Raw genomic sequence first — 25,091 nt, forward strand, 5'->3', positions numbered from 1 at the left:
TCCAAATTCACTGAATTTCCTCAATATCCCACCAAATTCCAGAACCATCTCACAAAATCTCAACAAATTTCCACAAAATCTAAGAAAATTCCCTCCAAATTCTTCAAGTCTCCTCCAAATCCCACAAAATTCAAGAGAAATCCTCAAAATTCCACAAAAATCCTACAAAATTCCTTCCATCTTCTCAAAACCCAAACAAACTCCTGCAACATCTCACAAAATCTCCACCAATTTCCACAACATTTAGGAAAAATCCCTCCAACTTCTTCAAGTCTCCTCCAAATCCCACAAAATTCAAAAGAAATCCTCAAAATCCCACAAAAATCCCACCAAATTCCTGCAACATCTCACAAAATCTCCGGAAATTTCCACAAAATTCAAGAAGACTCTCACAAAATACTTGAAAGCTGCTGAAAATTCCACGAAAATACCACAAAAATCTCTAAATCTTCTCAAAACCCAACCGCATTCCTGCAGCATCTCACAAAATCTCCACCAATATCCAAAAAATTCAAGAAAATTCCCTCCAAATTCTTCAAGTTTCCTCCAAATCCCACAAAATTCAAGACAAATCCTCCAAATCCCACAAAAATCCCACCAAATTCCAGAACCATCTCACAAAATCTCAACAAATTGCCACTAAATTCAAGAAAACTCTCACAAAGTTCTTGAAAGCCCCTCAAAATTCCAGAAAAATGCCACAAAATTCCCTACATCTTCTCAAAACCCAACCACATTCCTGCAACATCTCACAAAATCTCCACCAATAGCCACAAAATTCAAGAAAAATCCCGCAAAATTCTTCAAGTCTCGTACAAATCCCAGAAAAATCCCACAAAATTCCAGAAACATCCCGCAAAATATCCTCAATATCACCAAACATTCTGGAAAAGCCCCTCAAAATTACAGAAAAATGCCACAAAATTCCCTAAATCTGCTCAAAACATTACAAAATTCCACAGACATCTCACAAAATCTCCACCAATTTCCACAAAATTCAAGAAAAATCCCGCAAAATTCTTCAAGTCTCCTCCAAATCCCACAAAATTCAAGAGAAATCCTCAAAATTCCACAAAAATCCAACAAAATTCCTTCCATCTTCTCAGAACCCAAACAAATTCCTGCAACATCTCACAAAATCTCCACCAATTTCCAAACAATTCAAGAAAAATCCTGCAAAATTCTCCAAGTCTCCTCCAAATACCACAAACATCCCACAAACATCCCACAAACATCCCACAAACATCCCACAAAATTCAAGAGAAATCCCATAAAATTCAAAAGAAATCGCACAAAATCCTGTACAAGCCCCACACAATTCCCTAAATCGTCTCAAAACCCAACCGCATTCCTGCAGCATCCCACAAAATCTCCAACAATTTCCACAAAATTCAAGAAAAATCTCTCAAAATTCACTGAATTTCCTCAATATCCCACCAAATTCCAGAACCATCTCACAAAATCTCAACAAATTTCCACTAAATTCAAGACAACGCTCACAAAGTTCTTGAAAGCCCCTCAAAATTCCAGAAAAATGCCACAAAATTCCCTACATCTTCTCAAAACATTACAAAATTCTACAGACATCTCACAAAATCTCCACACATTTCCAAAAAATTCAAGAAAATTCCCGCAAAATTCTTCAAGTCTCCTCCAAATCCCACAAAATTCAAGACAAATCCTCCAAATCCCACAAAAATCCCACCAAATTCCAGAACCATCTCACAAAATCTCAACAAATTTCCACTAAATTCAAGAAAACGCTCACAAAGTTCTTGAAAGCCCCTCAAAATTCCAGAAAAATGCCACAAAATTCCCTACATCTTCTCAAAACCCAACCACATTCCTGCAACATCCCACAAAATCTCCAACAATTTCCACAAAATTCAAGAAAAATCCCGCAAAATTCTTCAAGTCTCGTACAAATCCCAGAAAAATCCCACAAAATTCCAGAAACATCCCACCAAATCACCTCAATATCACCAAACATTCTGGGAAAGCCTCACAAAATTGCAGAAAAATGCCACAAAATTCCATAAATCTTCTCAAAACCCTACCAAATTCCTGCAACATCCCACAAAATCTCCAACAATTTCCACAAAATTCAAGAAAAATCCCTCCAAATTCACTGAATTTCCTCAATATCCCACCAAATTCCAGAACCATCTCACAAAATCTCAACAAATTTCCACAAAATCTAAGAAAATTCCCTCCAAATTCTTCAAGTCTCCTCCAAATCCCACAAAATTCAAGAGAAATCCTCAAAATTCCACAAAAATCCTACAAAATTCCTTCCATCTTCTCAAAACCCAAACAAACTCCTGCAACATCTCACAAAATCTCCACCAATTTCCACAACATTTAGGAAAAATCCCTCCAACTTCTTCAAGTCTCCTCCAAATCCCACAAAATTCAAAAGAAATCCTCAAAATCCCACAAAAATCCCACCAAATTCCTGCAACATCTCACAAAATCTCCGGAAATTTCCACAAAATTCAAGAAGACTCTCACAAAATACTTGAAAGCTGCTGAAAATTCCACGAAAATCCCACAAAAATCTCTAAATCTTCTCAAAACCCAACCGCATTCCTGCAGCATCTCACAAAATCTCCACCAATATCCAAAAAATTCAAGAAAATTCCCTCCAAATTCTTCAAGTTTCCTCCTAATCCCACAAAATTCAAGACAAATCCTCCAAATCCCACAAAAATCCCACCAAATTCCAGAACCATCTCACAAAATCTCAACAAATTGCCACTAAATTCAAGAAAACTCTCACAAAGTTCTTGAAAGCCCCTCAAAATTCCAGAAAAATGCCACAAAATTCCCTACATCTTCTCAAAACCCAACCACATTCCTGCAACATCTCACAAAATCTCCACCAATAGCCACAAAATTCAAGAAAAATCCCGCAAAATTCTTCAAGTCTCGTACAAATCCCAGAAAAATCCCACAAAATTCCAGAAACATCCCGCAAAATATCCTCAATATCACCAAACATTCTGGAAAAGCCCCTCAAAATTACAGAAAAATGCCACAAAATTCCCTAAATCTGCTCAAAACATTACAAAATTCCACAGACATCTCACAAAATCTCCACCAATTTCCACAAAATTCAAGAAAAATCCCGCAAAATTCTTCAAGTCTCCTCCAAATCCCACAAAATTCAAGAGAAATCCTCAAAATTCCACAAAAATCCAACAAAATTCCTTCCATCTTCTCAAAACCCAACCAAATTCCTGCAACATCTCACAAAATCTCCACCAATTTCCAAACAATTCAAGAAAAATCCTGCAAAATTCTCCAAGTCTCCTCCAAATACCACAAACATCCCACAAACATCCCACAAACATCCCACAAACATCCCACAAAATTCAAGAGAAATCCCATAAAATTCAAAAGAAATCGCACAAAATCCTGTACAAGCCCCACACAATTCCCTAAATCGTCTCAAAACCCAACCGCATTCCTGCAGCATCCCACAAAATCTCCAACAATTTCCACAAAATTCAAGAAAAATCTCTCAAAATTCACTGAATTTCCTCAATATCCCACCAAATTCCAGAACCATCTCACAAAATCTCAACAAATTTCCACTAAATTCAAGAAAACGCTCACAAAGTTCTTGAAAGCCCCTCAAAATTCCAGAAAAATGCCACAAAATTCCCTACATCTTCTCAAAACATTACAAAATTCTACAGACATCTCACAAAATCTCCACACATTTCCAAAAAATTCAAGAAAATTCCCGCAAAATTCTTCAAGTCTCCTCCAAATCCCACAAAATTCAAGACAAATCCTCCAAATCCCACAAAAATCCCACCAAATTCCAGAACCATCTCACAAAATCTCAACAAATTTCCACTAAATTCAAGAAAACGCTCACAAAGTTCTTGAAAGCCCCTCAAAATTCCAGAAAAATGCCACAAAATTCCCTACATCTTCTCAAAACCCAACCACATTCCTGCAACATCCCACAAAATCTCCAACAATTTCCACAAAATTCAAGAAAAATCCCGCAAAATTCTTCAAGTCTCGTACAAATCCCAGAAAAATCCCACAAAATTCCAGAAACATCCCACCAAATCACCTCAATATCACCAAACATTCTGGGAAAGCCTCACAAAATTGCAGAAAAATGCCACAAAATTCCCTAAACCTTCTCAAAACCCTACCAAATTCCTGCAACATCCCACAAAATCTCCAACAATTTCCACAAAATTCAAGAAAAATCCCTCCAAATTCACTGAATTTCCTCAATATCCCACCAAATTCCAGAACCATCTCACAAAATCTCAACAAATTTCCACAAAATCTAAGAAAATTCCCTCCAAATTCTTCAAGTCTCCTCCAAATCCCACAAAATTCAAGAGAAATCCTCAAAATTCCACAAAAATCCTACAAAATTCCTTCCATCTTCTCAAAACCCAAACAAACTCCTGCAACATCTCACAAAATCTCCACCAATTTCCACAACATTTAGGAAAAATCCCTCCAACTTCTTCAAGTCTCCTCCAAATCCCACAAAATTCAAAAGAAATCCTCAAAATCCCACAAAAATCCCACCAAATTCCTGCAACATCTCACAAAATCTCCGGAAATTTCCACAAAATTCAAGAAGACTCTCACAAAATACTTGAAAGCTGCTGAAAATTCCACGAAAATCCCACAAAAATCTCTAAATCTTCTCAAAACCCAACCGCATTCCTGCAGCATCTCACAAAATCTCCACCAATATCCAAAAAATTCAAGAAAATTCCCTCCAAATTCTTCAAGTTTCCTCCAAATCCCACAAAATTCAAGACAAATCCTCCAAATCCCACAAAAATCCCACCAAATTCCAGAACCATCTCACAAAATCTCAACAAATTGCCACTAAATTCAAGAAAACTCTCACAAAGTTCTTGAAAGCCCCTCAAAATTCCAGAAAAATGCCACAAAATTCCCTACATCTTCTCAAAACCCAACCACATTCCTGCAACATCTCACAAAATCTCCACCAATAGCCACAAAATTCAAGAAAAATCCCGCAAAATTCTTCAAGTCTCGTACAAATCCCAGAAAAATCCCACAAAATTCCAGAAACATCCCGCAAAATATCCTCAATATCACCAAACATTCTGGAAAAGCCCCTCAAAATTACAGAAAAATGCCACAAAATTCCCTAAATCTGCTCAAAACATTACAAAATTCCACAGACATCTCACAAAATCTCCACCAATTTCCACAAAATTCAAGAAAAATCCCGCAAAATTCTTCAAGTCTCCTCCAAATCCCACAAAATTCAAGAGAAATCCTCAAAATTCCACAAAAATCCAACAAAATTCCTTCCATCTTCTCAGAACCCAAACAAATTCCTGCAACATCTCACAAAATCTCCACCAATTTCCAAACAATTCAAGAAAAATCCTGCAAAATTCTTCAAGTCTCCTCCAAATACCACAAACATCCCACAAACATCCCACAAACATCCCACAAACATCCCACAAAATTCAAGAGAAATCCCATAAAATTCAAAAGAAATCGCACAAAATCCTGTACAAGCCCCACACAATTCCCTAAATCGTCTCAAAACCCAACCGCATTCCTGCAGCATCCCACAAAATCTCCAACAATTTCCACAAAATTCAAGAAAAATCTCTCAAAATTCACTGAATTTCCTCAATATCCCACCAAATTCCAGAACCATCTCACAAAATCTCAACAAATTTCCACTAAATTCAAGACAACGCTCACAAAGTTCTTGAAAGCCCCTCAAAATTCCAGAAAAATGCCACAAAATTCCCTACATCTTCTCAAAACATTACAAAATTCTACAGACATCTCACAAAATCTCCACACATTTCCAAAAAATTCAAGAAAATTCCCTCCAAATTCTTCAAGTCTCCTCCAAATCCCACAAAATTCAAGAGAAATCCTCCAAATCCCACAAAAATCCCACCAAATTCCAGAACCATCTCACAAAATCTCAACAAATTTCCACTAAATTCAAGAAAACGCTCACAAAGTTCTTGAAAGCCTCTCAAAATTCCAGAAAAATGCCACTAAATTCCCTACATCTTCTCAAAACCCAACCACATTCCTGCAACATCCCACAAAATCTCCAACAATTTCCACAAAATTCAAGAAAAATCCCGCAAAATTCTTCAAGTCTCGTACAAATCCCAGAAAGATCCCACAAAATTCCAGAAACATCCCACCAAATCACCTCAATATCACCAAACATTCTGGGAAAGCCTCACAAAATTGCAGAAAAATGCCACAAAATTCCATAAATCTTCTCAAAACCCTACCAAATTCCTGCAACATCCCACAAAATCTCCAACAATTTCCACAAAATTCAAGAAAAATCCCTACAAATTCACTGACTTTCCTCAATATCCCACCAAATTCCAGAACCATCTCACAAAATCTCAACAAATTTCCACAAAATCTAAGAAAATTCCCTCCAAATTCTTCAAGTCTCCTCCAAATCCCACAAAATTCAAGAGAAATCCTCAAAATTCCACAAAAATCCAACAAAATTCCTTCCATCTTCTCAAAACCCAAACAAACTCCTGCAACATCTCACAAAATCTCCACCAATTTCCACAACATTTAGGAAAAATCCCTCCAACTTCTTCAAGTCTCCTCCAAATCCCACAAAATTCAAGAGAAATCCTCAAAATCCCACAAAAATCCCACCAAATTCCTGCAACATCCCACAAAATCTCTGGAAATTTCCACAAAATTCAAGAAGACTCTCACAAAATACTTGAAAGCTGCTGAAAATTCCACGAAAATCCCACAAAAATCCCTAAATCTTCTCAAAACCCAACCACATTCCTGCAGCATCTCACTAAATCTCCGCCAATATCCAAAAAATTCAAGAAAAATCCCGCAAAATTCTTCAAGTTTCCTCCAAATCCCACAAAATTCAAGACAAATCCTCCAAATCCCAAAAAAATCCCACCAAATTCCAGAACCATCTCACAAAATCTCAACAAATTGCCACTAAATTCAAGAAAACTCTCACAAAGTTCTTGAAAGCCCCTCAAAATTCCAGAAAAATGCCACAAAATTCCCTACATCTTCTCAAAACCCAACCACATTCCTGCAACATCCCACAAAATCTCCAACAATTTCCACAAAATTCAAGAAAAATCCCTCAAAATTCTTCAAGTCTCGTACAAATCCCAGAAAAATCCCACAAAATTCCAGAAACATCCCACCAAATCTCCTCAATATCACCAAACATTCTGGAAAAGCCCCTCAAAATTACAGAAAAATGCCACAAAATTCCCTAAATCTGCTCAAAACATTACAAAATTCCACAGACATCTCACAAAATCTCCACCAATTTCCACAAAATTCAAGAAAAATCCTGCAAAATTCTTCAAGTCTCCTCCAAATCCCACAAAATTCAAGAGAAATCCTCAAAATTCCACAAAAATCCCATAAAATTCCTTCCATCTTCTCAGAACCCAAACAAATTCCTGCAACATCTCACAAAATCTCCACCAATTTCCAAACAATTCAAGAAAAATCCCGCAAAATTCTTCAAGTCTCCTCCAAATACCACAAACATCCCACAAACATCCCACAAAATTCAAGAGAAATCCCATAAAATTCAAAAGAAATCGCACAAAATCCTGTACAAGCCCCACACAATTCCCTAAATCTTCTCAAAACCCAACCGCATTCCTGCAACATCCCACAAAATCTCCAACAATTTCCACAAAATTCAAGAAAAATCTCTCAAAATTCACTGAATTTCCTCAATATCCCACCAAATTCCAGAACCATCTCACAAAATCTCAACAAATTTCCACTAAATTCAAGACAACGCTCACAAAGTTCTTGAAAGCCCCTCAAAATTCCAGAAAAATGCCACAAAATTCCCTACATCTTCTCAAAACATTACAAAATTCTACAGACATCTCACAAAATCTCCACATATTTCCACAAAATCTAAGAAAATTCCCGCAAAATTCTTCAAGTCTCCTCCAAATCCCACAAAATTCACGAGAAATCCTCAAAATTCCACGAAAATCCAACAAAATTCCCTACATCTTCTCAAAATCCAAACAAATTCCTGAAACATCTCACAAAATCTCCACCAATTTCCATAACATTTAGGAAAAATCCCTCCAACTTCTTCAAGTCTCCTCCAAATCCCACAAAATTCAAGAGAAATCCTCAAAATTCCACAAAAATCCCACAAAATTCCTTCCATCTTCTCAGAACCCAAACAAACTCCTGCAACATCTCACAAAATCTCCACCAATTTCCAAACAATTCAAGAAAAATCCCGCAAAATTCTTCAAGTCTCCTCCAAATACCACAAACACCCCACAAACATCCCACAAACATCCCACAAACATCCCACAAAATTCAAAAGAAATCGCACAAAATCCTGTACAAGCCCCACACAATTCCCTAAATCTTCTCAAAACCCAACCACATTCCTGCAACATCCCACAAAATCTCTGGAAATTTCCACAAAATTCAAGAAGACTCTCACAAAATACTTGAAAGCTGCTGAAAATTCCACGAATATCCCACAAAAATCCCTAAATCTTCTCAAAACCCAACCACATTCCTGCAGCATCTCACTAAATCTCCGCCAATATCCAAAAAATTCAAGAAAAATCCCGCAAAATTCTTCAAGTTTCCTCCAAATCCCAAAAAATTCAAGAGAAATCCTCAAAATCCCACAAAAATCCCACCAAATTCCAGAACCATCTCACAAAATCTCAACAAATTGCCACTAAATTCAAGAAAACTCTCACAAAGTTCTTGAAAGCCCCTCAAAATTCCAGAAAAATGCCACAAAATTCCCTACATCTTCTCAAAACCCGAACAAACTCCTGCAACATCTCACAAAATCTCCAACAATTTCCAAACAATTCAAGAAAAATCTGGCAAAATTCTTCAAGTCTCGCACAAATCCCAGAAAAATCCCACAAAATTCCAGAAACATCCCACCAAATCACCTCAATATCACCAAACATTCTGGGAAAGCCTCACAAAATTGCAGAAAAATGCCACAAAATTCCCTAAACCTTCTCAAAACCCTACCAAATTCCTGCAACATCCCACAAAATCTCCAACAATTTCCACAAAATTCAAGAAAAATCCCTCCAAATTCACTGAATTTCCTCAATATCCCACCAAATTCCAGAACCATCTCACAAAATCTCAACAAATTTCCACAAAATCTAAGAAAATTCCCTCCAAATTCTTCAAGTCTCCTCCAAATCCCACAAAATTCAAGAGAAATCCTCAAAATTCCACAAAAATCCAACAAAATTCCTTCCATCTTCTCAAAACCCAACCAAATTCCTGCAACATCTCACAAAATCTCCACCAATTTCCAAACATTTCAAGAAAAATGCCGCAAAATTCTTCAAGTCTCCTCCAAATACCACAAACATCCTACAAACATCTCACAAACATCCCACAAACATCCCATAAAATTCAATAGAAATCCCACAAAATTCAAGAGAAATCCCACCAAATTCTGTACAAGCCCCACACAATTCCCTAAATCTTCTCAGAACCCAACCACATTCCTGCAACATCCCACAAAATCTCCAACAATTTCCACAAAATTCAATAAAAATCCCTCCAAATTCACTGAATTTCCTCAATATCCCACCAAATTCCAGAACCATCTCACAAAATCTCAACAAATTTCCACAAAATCTAAGAAAATTCCCGCAAAATTCTTCAAGTCTCCTCCAAATCCCACAAAATTCAAGAGAAATCCTCAAAATTCCACAAAAATCCAACAAAATTCCTTCCATCTTCTCAAAACCCAAACAAACTCCTGCAACATCTCACAAAATCTCCACCAATTTCCACAACATTTAGGAAAAATCCCTCCAACTTCTTCAAGTCTCCTCCAAATCCCACAAAATTCAAGAGAAATCCTCAAAATTCCACAAAAATCCCACCAAATTCCTGCAACATCTCACAAAATCTCCGGAAATTTCCACAAAATTCAAGAAGACTCTCACAAAATACTTGAAAGCTGCTGAAAATTCCACGAATATCCCACAAAAATTCCCTAAATCTTCTCAAAACCCAACCACATTCCTGCAGCATCTCACAAAATCTCCACCAATATCCAAAAAATTCAAGAAAATTCCCTCCAAATTCTTCAAGTTTCCTCCAAATCCCACAAAATTCAAGAGAAATCCTCAAAATCCCACAAAAATCCCACCAAATTCCAGAACCATCTCACAAAATCTCAACAAATTTCCACTAAATTCAAGAAAACGCTCACAAAGTTCTTGAAAGCCCCTCAAAATTCCAGAAAAATGCCACAAAATTCCCTACATCTTCTCAAAACCCAACCACATTCCTGCAACATCCCACAAAATCTCCAACAATTTCCACAAAATTCAAGAAAAATCCCGCAAAATTCTTCAAGTCTCGTACAAATCCCAGAAAAATCCCACAAAATTCCAGAAACATCCCACCAAATCACCTCAATATCACCAAACATTCTGGGAAAGCCTCACAAAATTGCAGAAAAATGCCACAAAATTCCCTAAACCTTCTCAAAACCCTACCAAATTCCTGCAACATCCCACAAAATCTCCAACAATTTCCACAAAATTCAAGAAAAATCCCTCCAAATTCACTGAATTTCCTCAATATCCCACCAAATTCCAGAACCATCTCACAAAATCTCAACAAATTTCCACAAAATCTAAGAAAATTCCCGCAAAATTCTTCAAGTCTCCTCCAAATCCCACAAAATTCAAGAGAAATCCTCAAAATTCCACAAAAATCCAACAAAATTCCTTCCATCTTCTCAAAACCCAAACAAACTCCTGCAACATCTCACAAAATCTCCACCAATTTCCACAACATTTAGGAAAAATCCCTCCAACTTCTTCAAGTCTCCTCCAAATCCCACAAAATTCAAGAGAAATCCTCAAAATTCCACAAAAATCCCACCAAATTCCTGCAACATCTCACAAAATCTCTGGAAATTTCCACAAAATTCAAGAAGACTCTCACAAAATACTTGAAAGCTGCTGAAAATTCCACGAATATCCCACACAATTCCCTAAATCTTCTCAAAACCCAACCGCATTCCTGCAGCATCTCACAAAATCTCCACCAATATCCAAAAAATTCAAGAAAATTCCCTCCAAATTCTTCAAGTCTCCTCCAAATCCCACAAAATTCAAGAGAAATCCTCAAAATCCCACAAAAATCTCACCAAATTCCAGAACCATCTCACAAAATCTCAACAAATTGCCACTAAATTCAAGAAAACTCTCACAAAGTTCTTGAAAGCCCCTCAAAATTCCAGAAAAATGCCACAAAATTCCCTACATCTTCTCAAAACCCGAACAAACTCCTGCAACATCTCACAAAATCTCCAACAATTTCCAAACAATTCAAGAAAAATCTGGCAAAATTCTTCAAGTCTCGCACAAATCCCAGAAAAATCCCACAAAATTCCAGAAACACCCCACCAAATCACCTCAATATCACCAAACATTCTGGAAAAGCCTCACAAAATTGCAGAAAAATGCCACAAAATTCCCTAAACCTTCTCAAAACCCTACCAAATTCCTGCAACATCCCACAAAATCTCCAACAATTTCCACAAAATTCAAGAAAAATCCCTCCAAATTCACTGAATTTCCTCAATATCCCACCAAATTCCAGAACCATCTCACAAAATCTCAACAAATTTCCACAAAATCTAAGAAAATTCCCTCCAAATTCTTCAAGTCTCCTCCAAATCCCACAAAATTCAAGAGAAATCCTCAAAATTCCACAAAAATCCAACAAAATTCCTTCCATCTTCTCAAAACCCAACCAAATTCCTGCAACATCTCACAAAATCTCCACCAATTTCCAAACATTTCAAGAAAAATCCCGCAAAATTCTTCAAGTCTCCTCCAAATACCACAAACATCCTACAAACATCTCACAAACATCCCACAAACATCCCATAAAATTCAATAGAAATCCCACAAAATTCAAGAGAAATCCCACCAAATTCTGTACAAGCCCCACACAATTCCCTAAATCTTCTCAGAACCCAACCACATTCCTGCAACATCCCACAAAATCTCCAACAATTTCCACAAAATTCAAGAAAAATCCCTCCAAATTCACTGAATTTCCTCAATATCCCACCAAATTCCAGAACCATCTCACAAAATCTCAACAAATTTCCACAAAATCTAAGAAAATTCCCGCAAAATTCTTCAAGTCTCCTCCAAATCCCACAAAATTCAAGAGAAATCCTCAAAATTCCACAAAAATCCAACAAAATTCCTTCCATCTTCTCAAAACCCAAACAAACTCCTGCAACATCTCACAAAATCTCCACCAATTTCCACAACATTTAGGAAAAATCCCTCCAACTTCTTCAAGTCTCCTCCAAATCCCACAAAATTCAAGAGAAATCCTCAAAATCCCACAAAAATCCCACCAAATTCCTGCAACATCTCACAAAATCTCCGGAAATTTCCACAAAATTCAAGAAGACTCTCACAAAATACTTGAAAGCTGCTGAAAATTCCACGAATATCCCACACAATTCCCTAAATCTTCTCAAAACCCAACCACATTCCTGCAGCATCTCACAAAATCTCCACCAATATCCAAAAAATTCAAGAAAATTCCCTCCAAATTCTTCAAGTCTCCTCCAAATCCCATAAAATTGAAGAGAAATCCTCAAAATCCCACAAAAATCCCACCAAATTCCAGAACCATCTCACAAAATCTCAACAAATTGCCACTAAATTCAAGAAAACTCTCACAAAGTTCTTGAAAGCCCCTCAAAATTCCAGAAAAATGCCACAAAATTCCCTACATCTTCTCAAAACCCTACCACATTCCTGCAACATCCCACAAAATCTCCAACAATTTCCACAAAATTCAAGAAAAATCCCTCAAAATTCACTGAATTTCCTCAATATCCCACCAAATTCCAGAACCATCTCACAAAATCTCAACAAATTTCCACAAAATCTAAGAAAATTCCCTCCAAATTCTTCAAGTCTCCTCCACAAAATTCAAGAGAAATCCTCAAAATTCCACAAAAATCCAACAAAATTCCTTCCATCTTCTCAAAACCCAAACAAATTCCTGCAACATCTCACAAAATCTCCACCAATTTCCAAACATTTCAAGAAAAATCCCGCAAAATTCTTCAAGTCTCCTCCAAATACCACAAACATCTCACAAACATCCCAAAAACATCCCATAAAATTCAATAGAAATCCCACAAAATTCAAGAGAAATCCCACCAAATTCTGTACAAGCCCCACACAATTCCCTAAATCTTCTCAGAACCCAACCACATTCCTGCAACATCCCACAAAATCTCCAACAATTTCCACAAAATTCAAGAAAAATCCCTCCAAATTCACTGAATTTCCTCAATATCCCACCAAATTCCAGAACCATCTCACAAAATCTCAACAAATTTCCACAAAATCTAAGAAAATTCCCGCAAAATTCTTCAAGTCTCCTCCAAATCCCACAAAATTCAAGAGAAATCCTCAAAATTCCACAAAAATCCAACAAAATTCCTTCCATCTTCTCAAAACCCAAACAAACTCCTGCAACATCTCACAAAATCTCCACCAATTTCCACAACATTTAGGAAAAATCCCTCCAACTTCTTCAAGTCTCCTCCAAATCCCACAAAATTCAAGAGAAATCCTCAAAATCCCACAAAAATCCCACCAAATTCCTGCAACATCTCACAAAATCTCCGGAAATTTCCACAAAATTCAAGAAGACTCTCACAAAATACTTGAAAGCTGCTGAAAATTCCACGAATATCCCACAAAAATTCCTAAATCTTCTCAAAACCCAACCACATTCCTGCAGCATCTCACAAAATCTCCACCAATATCCAAAAAATTCAAGAAAATTCCCTCCAAATTCTTCAAGTCTCCTCCAAATCCCACAAAATTCAAGAGAAATCCTCAAAATCCCACAAAAATCCCACCAAATTCCAGAACCATCTCACAAAATCTCAACAAATTGCCACTAAATTCAAGAAAACTCTCACAAAGTTCTTGAAAGCCCCTCAAAATTCCAGAAAAATGCCACAAAATTCCCTACATCTTCTCAAAACCCAAACAAACTCCTGCAACATCCCACAAAATCTCCAACAATTTCCACAAAATTCAAGAAAAATCCCTCAAAATTCTTCAAGTCTCGTACAAATCCCAGAAAAATCCCACAAAATTCCAGAAACATCCCACCAAATCACCTCAATATCACCAAACATTCTGGAAAAGCCTCACAAAATTGCAGAAAAATGCCACAAAATTCCATAAATCTTCTCAAAACCCTACCAAATTCCTGCAACATCCCACAAAATCTCCAACAATTTCCACAAAATTCAAGAAAAATCCCTCCAAATTCACTGAATTTCCTCAATATCCCACCAAATTCCAGAACCATCTCACAAAATCTCAACAAATTTCCACAAAATCTAAGAAAATTCCCGCAAAATTCTTCAAGTCTCCTCCAAATCCCACAAAATTCAAGAGAAATCCTCAAAATTCCACAAAAATCCAACAAAATTCCTTCCATCTTCTCAAAACCCAAACAAACTCCTGCAACATCTCACAAAATCTCCACCAATTTCCACAACATTTAGGAAAAATCCCTCCAACTTCTTCAAGTCTCCTCCAAATCCCACAAAATTCAAGAGAAATCCTCAAAATTCCACAAAAATCCCACCAAATTCCTGCAACATCTCACAAAATCTCTGGAAATTTCCACAAAATTCAAGAAGACTCTCACAAAATACTTGAAAGCTGCTGAAAATTCCACGAAAATCCCACAAAAATCCCTAAATCTTCTCAAAACCCAACCGCATTCCTGCAGCATCTCACAAAATCTCCACCAATATCCAAAAAATTCAAGAAAATTCCCTCCAAATTCTTCAAGTCTCCTCCAAATCCCACAAAATTCAAGACAAATCCTCCAAATCCCACAAAAATCCCACCAAATTCCAGAACCATCTCACAAAATCTCAACAAATTGCCACTAAATTCAAGAAAACTCTCACAAAGTTCTTGAAAGCCCCTCAAAATTCCAGAAAAATGCCACAAAATTCCTTCCATCTTCTCAAAACCCAAACAAACTCCTGCAACATCTCACAAAATCTCCACCAATAGCCAAAAAATTCAAGAAAAATCCCGCAAAATTCTTCAAGTCTCGTACAAATCCCAGAAAAATCCCACAAAATTCCAGAAACATCCCACCAAATCTCCTCAATATCACCAAACATTCTGGAAAAGCCCCTCAAAATTACAGAAAAATGCCACAAAATTCCCTAAATCTGCTCAAAACATTACAAAATTCCACAGACATCTCACAAAATCTCCACCAATTTCCACAAAATTCAAGAAAATTCCCGCAAAATTCTTCAAGTCTCCTCCAAATCCCACAAAATTCAAGAGAAATCCTCAAAATTCCACAAAAATCCAACAAAATTCCTTCCATCTTCTCAAAACCCAAACAAACTCCTGCAACATCTCACAAAATCTCCACCAATTTCCACAACATTTAGGAAAAATCCCTCCAACTTCTTCAAGTCTCCTCCAAATCCCACAAAATTCAAGAGAAATCCTCAAAATTCCACAAAAATCCCACCAAATTCCTGCAACATCTCACAAAATCTCTGGAAATTTCCACAAAATTCAAGAAGACTCTCACAAAATACTTGAAAGCTGCTGAAAATTCCACGAAAATCCCACAAAAATCCCTAAATCTTCTCAAAACCCAACCGCATTCCTGCAGCATCTCACAAAATCTCCACCAATATCCAAAAAATTCAAGAAAATTCCCTCCAAATTCTTCAAGTTTCCTCCAAATCCCACAAAATTCAAGAGAAATCCTCCAAATCCCACAAAAATCCCACCAAATTCCAGAACCATCTCACAAAATCTCAACAAATTGCCACTAAATTCAAGAAAACTCTCACAAAGTTCTTGAAAGCCCCTCAAAATTCCAGAAAAATGCCACAAAATTCCTTCCATCTTCTCAAAACCCAAACAAACTCCTGCAACATCTCACAAAATCTCCACCAATAGCCAAAAAATTCAAGAAAAATCCCGCAAAATTCTTCAAGTCTCGTACAAATCCCAGAAAAATCCCACAAAATTCCAGAAACATCCCACCAAATCTCCTCAATATCACCAAACATTCTGGAAAAGCCCCTCAAAATTACAGAAAAATGCCACAAAATTCCCTAAATCTGCTCAAAACATTACAAAATTCCACAGACATCTCACAAAATCTCCACCAATTTCCACAAAATTCAAGAAAAATCCCGCAAAATTCTTCAAGTCTCCTCCAAATCCCACAAAATTCAAGAGAAATCCTCAAAATTCCACAAAAATCCAACAAAATTCCTTCCATCTTCTCAGAACCCAAACAAATTCCTGCAACATCTCACAAAATCTCCACCAATTTCCAAACAATTCAAGAAAAATCCCGCAAAATTCTTCAAGTCTCCTCCAAATACCACAAACATCCCACAAACATCCCACAAACATCCCACAAAATTCAAAAGAAATCGCACAAAATCCTGTACAAGCCCCACACAATTCCCTAAATCTTCTCAAAACCCAACCACATTCCTGCAACATCTCACAAAATCTCTGGAAATCTCCGCAAAATTCAAGAAGACTCTCACAAAATACTTGAAAGCTGCTGAAAATTCCACGAAAATCCCACAAAAATCCCTAAATCTTCTCAAAACCCAACCACATTCCTCCAGCATCTCACAAAATCTCCGCCAATATCCAAAAAATTCAAGAAAATTCCCTCCAAATTCTTCAAGTTTCCTCCAAATCCCACAAAATTCAAGACAAATCCTCAAAATCCCACAAAAATCCCACCAAATTCCAGAACCATCTCACAAAATCTCAACAAATTGCCACTAAATTCAAGAAAACTCTCACAAAGTTCTTGAAAGCCCCTCAAAATTCCAGAAAAATGCCACAAAATTCCCTACATCTTCTCAAAACCCAAACAAACTCCTGCAACATCTCACAAAATCTCCAACAATTTCCAAACAATTCAAGAAAAATTTGGCAAAATTCTTCAAGTCTCGTACAAATCCCAGAAAAATCCCACAAAATTCCAGAAACATCCCACCAAATCACCTCAATATCACCAAACATTCTGGAAAAGCCTCACAAAATTGCAGAAAAATGCCACAAAATTCCCTAAACCTTCTCAAAACCCTACCAAATTCCTGCAACATCCCACAAAATCTCCAACAATTTCCACAAAATTCAAGAAAAATCCCTCAAAATTCACTGAATTTCCTCAATATCCCACCAAATTCCAGAACCATCTCACAAAATCTCAACAAATTTCCACAAAATCTAAGAAAATTCCCTCCAAATTCTTCAAGTCTCCTCCAAATCCCACAAAATTCAAGAGAAATCCTCAAAATTCCACAAAAATCCAACAAAATTCCTTCCATCTTCTCAAAACCCAACCAAATTCCTGCAACATCTCACAAAATCTCCACCAATTTCCAAACATTTCAAGAAAAATCCCGCAAAATTCTTCAAGTCTCCTCCAAATACCACAAACATCCTACAAACATCTCACAAACATCCCACAAACATCCCATAAAATTCAATAGAAATCCCACAAAATTCAAGAGAAATCCCACCAAATTCTGTACAAGCCCCACACAATTCCCTAAATCTTCTCAGAACCCAACCACATTCCTGCAACATCCCACAAAATCTCCAACAATTTCCACAAAATTCAAGAAAAATCCCTCCAAATTCACTGAATTTCCTCAATATCCCACCAAATTCCAGAACCATCTCACAAAATCTCAACAAATTTCCACAAAATCTAAGAAAATTCCCTCCAAATTCTTCAAGTCTCCTCCAAATCCCACAAAATTCAAGAGAAATCCTCAAAATTCCACAAAAATCCAACAAAATTCCTTCCATCTTCTCAAAACCCAAACAAACTCCTGCAACATCTCACAAAATCTCCACCAATTTCCACAACATTTAGGAAAAATCCCTCCAACTTCTTCAAGTCTCCTCCAAATCCCACAAAATTCAAGAGAAATCCTCAAAATTCCACAAAAATCCCACCAAATTCCTGCAACATCTCACAAAATCTCTGGAAATTTCCACAAAATTCAAGAAGACTCTCACAAAATACTTGAAAGCTGCTGAAAATTCCACGAAAATCCCACAAAAATCCCTAAATCTTCTCAAAACCCAACCACATTCCTGCAGCATCTCACAAAATCTCCACCAATATCCAAAAAATTCAAGAAAATTCCCTCCAAATTCTTCAAGTCTCCTCCAAATCCCACAAAATTCAAGACAAATCCTCCAAATCCCACAAAAATCCCACCAAATTCCAGAACCATCTCACAAAATCTCAACAAATTGCCACTAAATTCAAGAAAACTCTCACAAAGTTCTTGAAAGCCCCTCAAAATTCCAGAAAAATGCCACAAAATTCCTTCCATCTTCTCAAAACCCAAACAAACTCCTGCAACATCTCACAAAATCTCCACCAATAGCCAAAAAATTCAAGAAAAATCCCGCAAAATTCTTCAAGTCTCGTACAAATCCCAGAAAAATCCCACAAAATTCCAGAAACATCCCACCAAATCTCCTCAATATCACCAAACATTCTGGAAAAGCCCCTCAAAATTACAGAAAAATGCCACAAAATTCCCTAAATCTGCTCAAAACATTACAAAATTCCACAGACATCTCACAAAATCTCCACCAATTTCCACAAAATTCAAGAAAAATCCTGCAAAATTCTTCAAGTCTCCTCCAAATCCCACAAAATTCAAGAGAAATCCTCAAAATTCCACAAAAATCCAACAAAATTCCTTCCATCTTCTCAGAACCCAAACAAATTCCTGCAACATCTCACAAAATCTCCACCAATTTCCAAACAATTCAAGAAAAATCCCGCAAAATTCTTCAAGTCTCCTCCAAATACCACAAACATCCCACAAACATCCCACAAAATTCAAGAGAAATCCCATAAAATTCAAAAGAAATCGCACAAAATCCTGTACAAGCCCCACACAATTCCCTAAATCTTCTCAAAACCCAACCACATTCCTGCAACATCCCACAAAATCTCCAACAATTTCCACAAAATTCAAGAAAAATCCCTCCAAATTCACTGAATTTCCTCAATATCCCACCAAATTCCAGAACCATCTCACAAAATCTCAACAAATTTCCACTAAATTCAAGACAACGCTCACAAAGTTCTTGAAAGCCCCTCAAAATTCCAGAAAAATGCCACAAAATTCCCTACATCTTCTCAAGACATTACAAAATTCTACAGACATCTCACAAAATCTCCACACATTTCCACAAAATCTAAGAAAATTCCCGCAAAATTCTTCAAGTCTCCTCCAAATCCCACAAAATTCAAGAGAAATCCTCAAAATTCCACAAAAATCCAACAAAATTCCCTACATCTACTCAAAATCCAAACAAATTCCTGAAACATCTCACAAAATCTCCACCAATTTCCATAACATTTAGGAAAAATCCCTCCAACTTCTTCAAGTCTCCTCCAAATCCCACAAAATTCAAGAGAAATCCTCAAAATTCCACAAAAATCCCACAAAATTCCTTCCATCTTCTCAGAACCCAAACAAACTCCTGCAACATCTCACAAAATCTCCACCAATTTCCAAACAATTCAAGAAAAATCCCGCAAAATTCTTCAAGTCTCCTCGAAATACCACAAACATCCCACAAACATCCCACAAACATCCCACAAAATTCAAAAGAAATCGCACAAAATCCTGTACAAGCCCCACACAATTCCCTAAATCTTCTCAAAACCCAACCACATTCCTGCAACATCCCACAAAATCTCTGGAAATTTCCACAAAATTCAAGAAGACTCTCACAAAATACTTGAAAGCTGCTGAAAATTCCACGAAAATCCCACAAAAATCCCTAAATCTTCTCAAAACCCAACCACATTCCTGCAGCATCTCACAAAATCTCCGCCAATATCCAAAAAATTCAAGAAAATTCCCTCCAAATTCTTCAAGTCTCCTCCAAATCCCACAAAATTCAAGACAAATCCTCAAAATCCCACAAAAATCCCGCCAAATTCCAGAACCATCTCACAAAATCTCAACAAATTGCCACTAAATTCAAGAAAACTCTCACAAAGTTCTTGAAAGCCCCTCAAAATTCCAGAAAAATGCCACAAAATTCCCTACATCTTCTCAAAACCCGAACAAACTCCTGCAACATCTCACAAAATCTCCAACAATTTCCAAACAATTCAAGAAAAATCCCGCAAAATTCCAGAAACATCCCACCAAATCACCTCAATATCACCAAACATTCTGGAAAAGCCTCACAAAATTGCAGAAAAATGCCACAAAATTCCCTAAACCTTCTCAAAACCCTACCAAATTCCTGCAACATCCCACAAAATCTCCAACAATTTCCACAAAATTCAAGAAAAATCCCTCCAAATTCACTGAATTTCCTCAATATCCCACCAAATTCCAGAACCATCTCACAAAATCTCAACAAATTTCCACAAAATCTAAGAAAATTCCCGCAAAATTCTTCAAGTCTCCTCCAAATCCCACAAAATTCAAGAGAAATCCTCAAAATTCCACAAAAATCCAACAAAATTCCTTCCATCTTCTCAAAACCCAACCAAATTCCTGCAACATCTCACAAAATCTCCACCAATTTCCAAACATTTCAAGAAAAATCCCGCAAAATTCTTCAAGTCTCCTCCAAATACCACAAACATCCTACAAACATCTCACAAACATCCCACAAACATCCCATAAAATTCAATAGAAATCCCACAAAATTCAAGAGAAATCCCACCAAATTCTGTACAAGCCCCACACAATTCCCTAAATCTTCTCAGAACCCAACCACATTCCTGCAACATCCCACAAAATCTCCAACAATTTCCACAAAATTCAAGAAAAATCCCTCCAAATTCACTGAATTTCCTCAATATCCCACCAAATTCCAGAACCATCTCACAAAATCTCAACAAATTTCCACAAAATCTAAGAAAATTCCCTCCAAATTCTTCAAGTCTCCTCCAAATCCCACAAAATTCAAGAGAAATCCTCAAAATTCCACAAAAATCCAACAAAATTCCTTCCATCTTCTCAAAACCCAAACAAACTCCTGCAACATCTCACAAAATCTCCACCAATTTCCACAACATTTAGGAAAAATCCCTCCAACTTCTTCAAGTCTCCTCCAAATCCCACAAAATTCAAGAGAAATCCTCAAAATCCCACAAAAATCCCACCAAATTCCTGCAACATCTCACAAAATCTCCGGAAATTTCCACAAAATTCAAGAAGACTCTCACAAAATACTTGAAAGCTGCTGAAAATTCCACGAGTATCCCACAAAAATTCCTAAATCTTCTCAAAACCCAACCGCATTCCTGCAGCATCTCACAAAATCTCCACCAATATCCAAAAAATTCAGGAAAATTCCCTCCAAATTCTTCAAGTTTCCTCCAAATCCCACAAAATTCAAGAGAAATCCTCAAAATCCCACAAAAAACCCACCAAATTCCAGAACCATCTCACAAAATCTCAACAAATTTCCACTAAATTCAAGAAAACGCTCACAAAGTTCTTGAAAGCCCCTCAAAATTCCAGAAAAATGCCACAAAATTCCCTACATCTTCTCAAAACCCAACCACATTCCTGCAGCATCTCACAAAATCTCCACCAATATCCAAAAAATTCAAGAAAAATACCTCCAAATTCTTCAAGTCTCGTACAAATCCCAGAAAAATCCCACAAAATTCCAGAAACAACCCACAAAATCTACTCAATATCACCAAACATTCTGGAAAAGCCCCCAAAATTCCAGAAAAATGCCACAAAATTCCCTAAATCTGCTCAAAATATTACAAAATTCCACAGACATCTCACAAAATCTCCACCAATTTCCACAAAATTCAAGAAAAATCCCTCCAAATTCTTCAAGTCTCGTACAAATCCCATAAAAATCCCACAAAATTCCAGATACATCCCACCAAATCACCTCAATATCACCAAACATTCTGGAAATGCCTCACAAAATTGCAGAAAAATGCCACAAAATTCCATAAATCTTCTCAAAACCCTACCAAATTCCTGCAACATCCCACAAAATCTCCAACAATTTCCACAAAATTCAAGAAAAATCCCTCAAAATTCACTGAATTTCCTCAATATCCCACCAAATTCCAGAACCATCTCACAAAATCTCAACAAATTTCCACAAAATCTAAGAAAATTCCCTCCAAATTCTTCAAGTCTCCTCCAAATCCCACAAAATTCAAGAGAAATCCTCAAAATTCCACAAAAATCCAACAAAATTCCTTCCATCTTCTCAGAACCCAAACAAATTCCTGCAACATCTCACAAAATCTCCACCAATTTCCAAACATTTCAAGAAAAATCCCGCAAAATTCTTCAAGTCTCCTCCAAGTACCACAAACATCTCACAAACATCCCAAAAACATCCCATAAAATTCAATAGAAATCCCACAAAATTCAAGAGAAATCCCACCAAATTCTGTACAAGCCTAACACAATTCCCTAAATCTTCTCAGAACCCAACCACATTCCTGCAACATCCCACAAAATCTCCAACAATTTCCACAAAATTCAAGAAAAATCTCTCAGAATTCACTGAATTTCCTCAATATCCCACCAAATTCCAGAACCATCTCACAAAATCTCAACAAATTTCCAAAAAATTCAAAAAAACTCTCACAAAGTTCTTGAAAGCCCCTCAAAATTCCAGAAAAATGCCACAAAATTCCCTACATCTTCTCAAAACATTACAAAATTCTACAGACATCTCACAAAATCTCCACACATTTCCACAAAATCTAAAAAAATTCCCGCAAAATTCTTCAAGTCTCCTCCAAATCCCACAAAATTCAAGAGAAATCCTCAAAATTCCACAAAAATCCCACAAAATTCCCTACATCTTCTCAAAATCCAAACAAATTCCTGCAACATCTCACAAAATCTCCACACATTTCCACAACATTTAGGAAAAATCCCTCCAACTTCTTCAAGTCTCCTCCAAATCCCACAAAATTCAAGAGAAATCCTCAAAATTCCACAAAAATCCCACAAAATTCCTGCAACATCTCACAAAATCTCCGGAAATTTCCACAAAATTCAAGAAGACTCTCACAAAATACTTGAAAGCTGCTGAAAATTCCACGAAAATCCCACAAAAATCCCTAAATCTTCTCAAAACCCAACCGCATTCCTGCAGCATCTCACAAAATCTCCGCCAATATCCAAAAAATTCAAGAAAATTCCCTCCAAATTCTTCAAGTCTCCTCCAAATCCCACAAAATTCAAGAGAAATCCTCAAAATCCCACAAAAATCCCACCAAATTCCAGAACCATCTCTCAAAATCTCACACTGCAATTGGCCATTTTCAACGGTGACACTCGGGGTGACCCGTAGGTCCCAAATACCCCCCAGGCCCCCCCTCAGGACCCCCAAACCCCTCCAAACCCGTCCAAATCCCCCCCAGGACCCCCAAATCCCCCTCAAAGCCCCCCAAATCCCCCCCAGGACTCCTCAAATCCCCCCATATCCCCCCAAAATCCCCTCAAACCCCCCCAATCCTCCCTCAAACCCCTCAAACCCCCTCCAGGACCCCTCCCGGTCCCCCAAATCCCCCCCAAATCCCCCCACACCCCCCAGGACCCCCTCAAATCCCCCCAAATCCCCCCAGGCCCCCCCAGACCCCCCCTGACCCCCCGTTTTCCCCGCAGCCCTTCCAGTCGGGCCGGGCCCGGGACGAGGCCCCCGAGCGGGCGAGGCCGAAGGAGCCACCCCCACCCTCCTCTCCCTCGTGGACTGGGCCTGGGGGGGGGGGGGTTCCGGCCTGCGGGGGGCCCTGAGGCTGCCCTCCTTCAAGGTGGGGGTCCGGGGGGGGTCCTGGGGGGATTTGGGAGTTCCTGGGGGAATTTGGGGGGTCCTGGAGGGGTCCTAGGGGAGATTTAGGGGGTTTAGGAGGGATTTCGGGGGATTTTGGGATGATTTTTGTGAATTTTGGTGGATTTTGGTGGATTTAGGGATGATTTTGATGGATTTTGGGGAGATTTTGGTGGATTTTGATGGAGTCTGGGATGATTTTTGGGGGGTTTGGTGGATTTTGGGGCATTTTGGGGTTATTTTGATGGATTTTGGGGCATTTTGGGGTGATCTTTGTGGATTTTGTTGGATTTCGGAATGATTTTGGTGGATTTTGGGATGATTTTGGTGGATTTTGGGGCGATTTTTATGGATTTTGGGGTGAGTTTGGTATGTTTTTGGGTGGATTTTGGTGGATTTTGGGATGATTTTGGTGGATTTCGGAATGATTTTGGTGGATTTTGGGATGATTTTGGTGGATTTTGGGATGATTTTGGTGGATTTTGGGGCGATTTCTTTTGAATTTTGTGGGATTTCTCTTGAATTTTGTGGGATGTTTGTGGGATGTTTGTGGCATGTTTGTGGCATGTTTGTGGGATTTGGAGGAGACTTGAAGAATTTTGCCAGATTTTTCTTGAATTTTTTGGAAATTGGTGGAGATTTTGTGAGATGTTGCAGGAATTTGGTTGGGTTTTGAGAAGATTTAGGGAAGTTTGTGGCATTTTTCTGCAATTTTGAAGGGCTTTCAAGAATTTTGCGAGTGTTTTCTTGAATTTAGTGGCAATTTGTTGAGATTTTGTGAGATGGTTCTGGAATTTGGTGGGATTTTTGTGGGATTTGGAGGATTTGTCTTGAATTTTGTGGGATTTGGAGGAGACTTGAAGAATTTGGAGGGAATTTTCTTGAATTTTTTGGATATTGGTGGAGATTTTGTGAGATGCTGCAGGAATGTGGTTGGGTTTTGAGAAGATTTAGGGATTTTTGTGGGATTTTCGTGGAATTTTCAGCAGCTTTCAAGTATTTTGTGAGAGTCTTCTTGAATTTTGTGGAAATTTCCAGAGATTTTGTGAGATGTTGCAGGAATTTTGTGGGATTTTTGTGGAATTTTGAGGAATTCTCTTGAATTTTGTG

The 25,091-nt window shown here is 37.6% G+C and overlaps 1 pseudogene across 1 annotated transcript in view; it reads right to left on the bottom strand.

The window, feature by feature from the left end:
• Window positions 1-23,912, bottom strand: part of LOC147654493 (receptor expression-enhancing protein 3-like) — a 174,669-nt pseudogene extending 150,757 nt beyond the window's left edge. Inside the window, exon 1 of the transcript XR_015285287.1 lies at window positions 23,801-23,912. The product of XR_015285287.1 is annotated as a receptor expression-enhancing protein 3-like (transcript). The remainder of the gene's footprint in view (window positions 1-23,800) is intronic.
• Between the last annotated feature and the right edge of the window lie 1,179 nt (window positions 23,913-25,091).

Source organism: Cyanistes caeruleus, chromosome 3 (genome assembly GCF_971803275.1).
Source record: "Cyanistes caeruleus chromosome 3, bCyaCae1.hap1.1, whole genome shotgun sequence".
NCBI classification, from domain to species: domain Eukaryota; kingdom Metazoa; phylum Chordata; class Aves; order Passeriformes; family Paridae; genus Cyanistes; species Cyanistes caeruleus.